This window comes from Athene cunicularia, assembly GCF_003259725.1.
Source record: "Athene cunicularia isolate RWA chromosome 20 unlocalized genomic scaffold, athCun1 chr20_part1, whole genome shotgun sequence".
NCBI classification, from domain to species: Eukaryota; Metazoa; Chordata; class Aves; order Strigiformes; family Strigidae; genus Athene; species Athene cunicularia.
Genome location: NW_020799125.1, coordinates 1,546,851 through 1,554,309, shown reverse-complemented (window position 1 = coordinate 1,554,309; position 7,459 = coordinate 1,546,851). Strand labels below are relative to the sequence as shown.

General features: G+C 49.2%; 1 long non-coding RNA gene across 3 annotated transcripts in view; it reads right to left on the bottom strand.

The window, feature by feature from the left end:
• LOC113487453 overlaps positions 1-3,025 on the bottom strand; it is a 17,224-nt gene extending 14,199 nt beyond the window's left edge. For all 3 annotated transcript variants that reach the window (XR_003399792.1, XR_003399791.1, XR_003399793.1), the window contains exon 1: positions 1,966-3,025. This is a non-coding gene — a long non-coding RNA (uncharacterized LOC113487453). The remainder of the gene's footprint in view (positions 1-1,965) is intronic.
• Positions 3,026-7,459: the final 4,434 nt, after the last annotated feature.

Genomic DNA, 7,459 nt, shown 5'->3' with positions numbered 1-7,459 from the left:
GTGCACAGGCTGATGGAAGGCTGGGGACAGGCAGGGAGCGTGCTGGCAGGGTGCAGGCTGATTACAGGAAGGGTGCAGTCAGGGTGCAGGCAGCAGCCTGGAAGGCTGCACAGGCTGATGGAGGGCTGGGGGCAGGCAGGGTGCACAGGCTGATTACAAGCTGGGTGCAGGCAGGGAGCATGCTGGCAGGGTGCAGGCTGATTGCAGGCAGGGTGCAGGCAGCACACAGGCAGCACACAGGCAGCACACAGGCAGCACGCAGAACACCCATTTCCAGTGCCAGAGTGAGTCACACCCCAGCCCCCCCCCCAGCACCAGCACCCTGCCCTGCCCGCCCTGTGCAGGGAAAGGCTGTGCCAGGCCCTGGGGCTGCACAGCGCAGCCACATCCCACCCCTGTCGGCAGGAGGCAGGAGGGGATTTGCCCCCCAGCAGCAGCAGCCGCCCGTGTCCCTGCAGGCCGTGGTCATGGCCTGGACAGTCCGTCACCCCGAGGGGCCGCAGCTCCCCGCGGTGTCCACGCAGCAGAACAGGGGTTATGGGCAGGATTCCCAGTCAGACCTCATATCCCTGTGAGGAAGCCTAAAGCGTGCTCAGGATTTCTAGAAAAGAAGCCAAGTCGTTGACTTTATCATGCAACCCGCTTCTCGGGATTCCTTAACTTTCTCCTCCATCCTGATTTTGAACTTCTAATTCAAGAATCATAACCTTAATTTAGGTGTCCATCCCAACACGGCTAGGGAAGCTCACCGAAGGACTTGTGTCCCCCTGGCCTGTTCCTCTGCCCGACTGAGGGAATGGTCACATCTGCCACCAGCCCAACTCGAAGATAACTGCGAGTTACTTAAAGACGTTCATGGATAACCTGGATGGTGGTTAACTCGGCCTTTCCTAGTCAAATAAACTGAGGAAAGTTGCAGCAAACATCTACAGTCTTAATACAGACTCGTAGACACTTAATGGTGTACAAACAGCGTTTCTTTAAGCCAACTTGTACAGGCTTTGTGATAAGGGAAAGAGGGGAAAAAATGGCTGATAAGGTACCCAGATCTTTCTGGTAGGTTTTCTAAGCAGATTGTCACATGATTTCACTACGGCGCTGTGTCGTGCTGCAAAGTTTTAGGATTTCCGTGACCAGAAACCTCCCCAAGACCTTAAAAGACATTTGGGGTGTGCTGGAGATGTGGGGGTTAATCAGCAGAGAGGGAGAAATCTGCATAAGGCTGATTTGGGGAAAAAAAATAATGAAATGCAGCTTATCTGAAATCACGGCTGAGCAGGATTTGGTGAATGGCATCTCTGAAGGGAAACCTGCCCCAGATAGGAGCTGTGGCGTTGTGTAAGGGGCATCTCGCTGGAACCCGGCGAGGTCTCTAATTCACACTCAGAAACATCCCTCCGTGGGATAAATTGGGTTATTTATTGTTCCCTGGCTCAGTGCTTTCCCCTCCCCGCCTGCAGGAGGGTGATGGGGGGCTGTCGGGGCTGCCCGCAGGTGCTCGTGCCCTGTCCTGGCCAAAACGTGACCTTGTGTGGAGCCACCCACCCCAAGACTGCATCAAAGTTGCATTAATTTGTCTCAATGATCAGCTCAAGATGAGCCTTTTCCCACTACGTCATTATTATATTATTATTATTATTATTATTATTATTATTATTATTATTATTATTATTATTATTATTATTATTGTTGAATATTTCTACACCGCAGCATCGGGGAGCTGCATCCAGCCCCAGTCTGTTCTGTGCAATCAAATCCTCTCACCACCGCAGCGAGTGTTTCATGTACAGAAAGCTCCATGTGACCAAACCCTTCCCTTGCTCCAGAAACTATTTCCCACAGGCTGGATGTGCGCTGGGAGCCACCCCGTGTGTCTCCCCCTGATTCAGGGGGCAGAGAGGGGTTCTGGGATGCCCGAGCCCTCCTGCTGCATCCCCCCCCCCAACAGCAAACTCCTCCATGTACCTTTGAATTGATGAAATGATGCAGGTGCATCTCTGTAGCCCTTCCTGGGACAGCTCGGTCCCATGCTGGCCCCTTTCTAGTGACAACTTTGAGTCCTCCCAGGCTTTCCTTCTGCGCACATGGGTGCGTACGTACGTGTAGTTCTGCGTGCACACCCCCAAATACGTTATTTTTTGGAAAGGCGATGTCACAGTGTCACGACGCTTTGCTAAAACCCGTCAAGTTGTCATTCCTGTTAATGCCTTCCTAATCCCAGTGACTTGGTGAGGAGCGATCAGACCTCACCCTTGGCTTCGGAAAAACCGTGGGGCTCTTTTCCCTAATTTGTTGTTTTATGTTTCCTATCCGGATGCAGCATTTTAAGGCGGGTTGCAGCTCAGCGTCGCCCTTTTTATTCTCTCTAACAGTTTCTTTGCCTCGTGACAACACAGAGCTTTCACAGCACAAACAAGTCCAAAGGAATAGATGAATTTCCTCAGCTATGAAATAAGTAAAGCAGATGATTGAATAAAGTTTCTTTCCCCTGCCTGGTTTGGCAGCTCTTGCTATATTACATTGCCTAAATTCTGGCCTCAGCAACACTCTTACCCAGATCTGTGACCCCCCCCCACCCCGCCCCGAGTGGGTAATGCTGTTGGGTTTCCTCTGCCATTGCAAACCCGACCCCTTTGCATAAAACCGAACTGCTGCTCTCAATTCCCCGGGGTTAATCTGGAGTAAATCCCCGGGATTAACTCGATTTAACCCTGCGCTGGCTGAGCGGCTGTGTGCAGCCCTGACCGGCGGCGCTGCTCCGGGGTCTGCTGGGCTCCGTGTCCTCGCCAAGAGCCACAGGTTGGCCAGAGATGCTCCCAGAAAAGACCAAGAAACCATCCCACGCTCCATGGGCAACGGCAGGTCAACCCCCTCCTGGTGTAAAGCTGGAGAAAATCCATCCAAAATCAACAGAGCCCTTCTGCCCTGCAGGCGGGTAGATCTGAAGGCTGAAGACCAATCCCCTTCCCCTCCTTTACCTCGGCCGCCTTCAAAAAAAAAAATCTCCTTCCCACTTTCACCTCCTTTTCTCCCTCCCTGGCTGCCCCGAGAGTTTAGCTGTGCAGTTTATTAGGATTTATTTTATTTTTATTCTCTCTGGGGAGCTGTGACCAGCACATGTGGGGGCTTCCCCTCTCTCCCCTGCCCTCCCTGGTGTGGGGGCACAGGGTTTTGTTTCAGTGGTTTTCTCTTGGGTGAAATAATCAGGCCCTTTGTTTGGCCAAAACTGGGCTCAAAAGCCTGTGCGAGGAAGATGCCTATAGCCTGTTTTTTCTACCTGCTGGGTGTTTTCTTGGCCCGAAGTGAACAAGGGGAGGTTCTGCCTCCACAGGACCTGGGCAAGAAGCTCATCCTGCCCTGGACTCTGCACCTCCCTGGAACCCTTTCACGTCCATCATCACAAGAGGATGCCGTGACTGGGGCTGGTTGCGGAGGACAGAGCACATGAAGTGTGGCACGAGGATGACTCCGGTCCTGCCAGCCTTGGGCGGGTGCGATGGCTGGGGGATGCGGGCTCTCATGCTCACCCTGCCGTGCTGCTTCCCTCCCATTTGCCTCTACCTGGTCCTCCCCGGCCAGGCTGGCGATGGAGTGAGTCCCCTTTTGCTCTCCCTGTGTGCAATCGAGGCAGAAATTCTCCCCAAAATTCCCCTCTGCCACTATTCCACCCTCACTGGCAGAAGTCTTTCCCCCCCCCGCCCCAGCCACCGGCTGCCTCGCAAAGGAGCCTGGTGGAAAAAGAGAGCAGCAAACCCCAAAGATGTGTCATTGTGCTAAGTGCTTTCAAACCTTGCAGGATGTCACTGTGTCACAATTTCAGTTCATTAGGCGGCGCAGGGAAGACGCTGTGACATCAAAGCGCTCCTTTTCCCTATAGAAACCGGAGCAGCTCTTTTGATCTCAGCCCCCAGTATCCCCCCCAGATTAATATTTACTAGTACAACCCAAACCTACAGGGGATCCTGCGCTTGATTCCGCCATATGTTCTGGGGCAGTTTTCGTTGCTTCCCTGGTTTTCTTTGGGAGGTGGCTTGTCGGCGGGGGGAGGAGTAAGTAGTAATTTTTATATGTTTATTTATTTCCACGCTACCCTCTGCTCCTCGGGCACAGCAGGGGAGGGCACCCGACCCATTTCGTGTCAACCAGTCGCTTTGAAGCTTGCCACAATCAAACGCTTTTATTTTGGGGGAACCCGGCCAGCTGTTTGTTTGCTTCCCTGCTTTATATTGATTCAAGGAGATAATCTCCCAGGCCCCACGTGCTTAATCTGTGAGCTGCTAATGTTGCATGAGATATCGAAATGGTCCCTTCTCCCCTGGACTGCTGGAGTATTTATAGCTTAATGCAGAGGTTTACGGCGTAACGCTCGTTTTCGGAGCAGCAGAGGACACGTGCGTGTATCTGATACCGCAAACTGCCGTTGACTTTAGCTGGGATATTGTAACTCTAATTTAGTGCCAAAGGGTGACTGTGTACCTCTCATTGTAGGGATATTCTGATACGATTTGGTTCCTAGCGAGTCGTTAGGCTGTCTGACATGGGGGTTCAGCTGCTGTCTGCATCCAAACGAGATGCAGAGGATGCTCCCTGAGATAGCGAGATGGGGAAAAACTCAGCACGAGTGGGAAGCCCCGACCTCTGTGTGCAAAAAGAGGGACACGTCTCAAAGCCAGTGAGAGCAGGATCTGGCTCTCCCCGTGTTAGCATCTGACAAAATGGAGTGGAAATGAATTCAATTCAGAGACATCTAATTTCATGAGAGACTCTCTAAGAATAATTCTACTGCAGATGCTTAAAGTGATTTCAACATGAAAAGCAGGAAAGACAGAGAAGATGATAGAAAATGACTATAGAATTTATACCTTCCCCTCCTTCGTTTAAGCCCTGCACATCCTGCGCGTGTCCTGGCATGAAAGCTGAAGAAAACTGCAGTGCAAAAGAAACAATTTCTTCTATGCTTTTATTGCCCTGAAACAAAGAGATCGCCACTGAAGGTGTATACAGCTGCCTGTCCTGGGCCGCAGGGACCAGTCCAGGGGGAAAATTTGTGGGTTTTTGTTTTTTTAAACGAAGTTTTTCAGCGTGGTTTTAAGCGCTGCTTACAGAGCGAGAAAAGGCGATACTGAAATCACATGCGCTGGGTATCAGTCATTCACACCATCCTGGGGAGCTCTAGATGATACTTCTGTGCCCTACGTCGTGTTTGGGAAGCCAGATCCCAAATGCCCTGACACAGTGACTGCTTTTTTTTTTTTTTTTGTTAAACTGCATTTTTCCTTCCTGCTGTTTAGGGGGTTTAAACAGCCTTGATTTTCCGTGGCTGACAATACACCCCATATGCTATTTATCTTGTCAGAACTCTCTCCCTCTGCCCTCAGCTCCCATTTTGTTCTCATTAATAGTGATTATGAAAAATGGGGCTAAATACTTACTTTCATATGATTTATCCAAATGTTGAACTGCATAATTGGAGAAGCTAAGACATTATCTCTTCAGATTCTGTCAAGACTCAATTTCTGCATTTGATTTAATTTTTAGACTCATGACCCGTAACAGTACATATATTTATTGCCTTTATGGTGGCTTGGCTGAACAATGTTATCTATCAGTCAGAAGCGGGAAGCTGCATATTATTTATAAGAATTTAAATAGTCAGTGTTTTTTAAGAACACTTGTCCTTAGCATGCAGTTATTAACACGGGGCCCCTAGATACAACAAAATTGAAAGTCAGCTGGAAGGAATGCCCTTATTATGAAGATATTTAATAACTGGCATCAGTCTGATTTTCCTTTTGGTGACAGAACTGATGCATGAGCAAAGGCAGGGGAGTGCTGCGTGCTGCAGACCCCTCGCCTGCCCCCTTTCAGGTCCTGATCCAGCGGCTTCCTCCCCTTCCACTTGCCACTGGAAATTGCTCGTGTGTAAAAGGCACCGGTGCACAGACACGTCAGATTTGGTCCTGCCTTTCTGAGCTCCCACCCAGCGATCTGCAGGCGCACGTGCTTGCCCACACGGTGTTTACTGGAGCGCGTGTCGCTACCTTGCAGCGATTCTGTGCGTCCCTCTCCCCCTTTCTAACCCAGCATCTCTACTCTTGGTGGGTTGGTTTGGTTTTTTTTTTCATATCACTTTTGCATGGCTTTGGCCCTGATGGCCAGCTGAATGCAAATGCTTGTCTGCAATGAAGTGTCTCGAGCGTGTGAGTTGTCAATGCGCAACTCGAATCAAACCCCGGGCTCCTCCAGGCTTCAAACCCCGCTTGCCGGGGTGAGGGTGGCCGGCGTGGCTCAGCAAGCTGAGGACCAAAGCGTCGCAGAAACTCAACCCCACCATCACATCCACCTCACCGGCAACACCACCCCGCTTCCCAAATCAACACTGACACAGTGTTGAAGTTGTTAATAAAACAAGTAATCAAGCTGATAATATCTGCAAGCACCATTTTGGGAAAAAAAAAAAAAAAGAAAAAAAAAAAAGAAGATAATAGAGCAACCATCAGGGAGTATAGTTAATGTATAAAACAATTACTGTAGTCAGATGCTTAAATAAGAGCCATAGTGGTAACGAATGCATTACTGTACAGAGGAGCAGTTTACAGTACACAGGATATTTTATTTGCGATGCCCAAATGGGAAAGAATAAATCTAAGATGAAGCTGATGCTTTCATCACCAAATTTGCTCCAGCAGCCTTTTTCCTTGGCATGAAACCTGCTAACACTTGCACGTGCACATACACATACATGGGCACGCAGACACAGTTTTAACTTAAGATTATTGGTTGTAGAAACTAATAGAATTATTTAAAGCCCAGTCGTTTTACTGCCAGCTAGTTTATGTCAGTGGTCATCTTCCTTTTAAATACCAACACCGTAATCAGTTAAGAGAGCTTTCTTCTAAGTAGGCTTTTTAAACAAAAGCTTCCCGGTGCCATTTTTGATAAGGATCTAACCCCCAATCTTTTATTTTGCAGCCAGCCTGAGACTTGGACATGGCTCTACCTTCCTTGTGAGACTCTTGCAGGGAACAATAAGAATATTGATTTTTTTTTTTTTTTTTTTTTTTTAAGACTTGCAATACCACAATGATTTCCCTCCCGCCCTTATTTTCTTTAGCATTTGGTGGGGTTTGACCAGCTTTAATTGCTACAAATCTCTCCTATTTTCTGTTGTTAGCGCTAAATCTGTAACCTGCTCTCTGCCACACGGCAGCGGTTAAGACTTCTTATTGTCTCTTTAATCCCAATTTCTCTGGTGTGCATCTTCCTCTGTGAGGAGCAAAAAGTGCCTGGAGAACCCCAAAGCACAGAGGAAAACCATCAGGAACATAAAGAAAAGGGCTGGCTGGGACATCAGCTTCGGAACCTACAGGGCGGGAGCGTGTTTGCTGGGACAGGATTGCGAAGAAGGAGTTTTGCTGGGTTTAGTTTAAGGCTGAATCTAGGAGTGGAAGTACCTAAA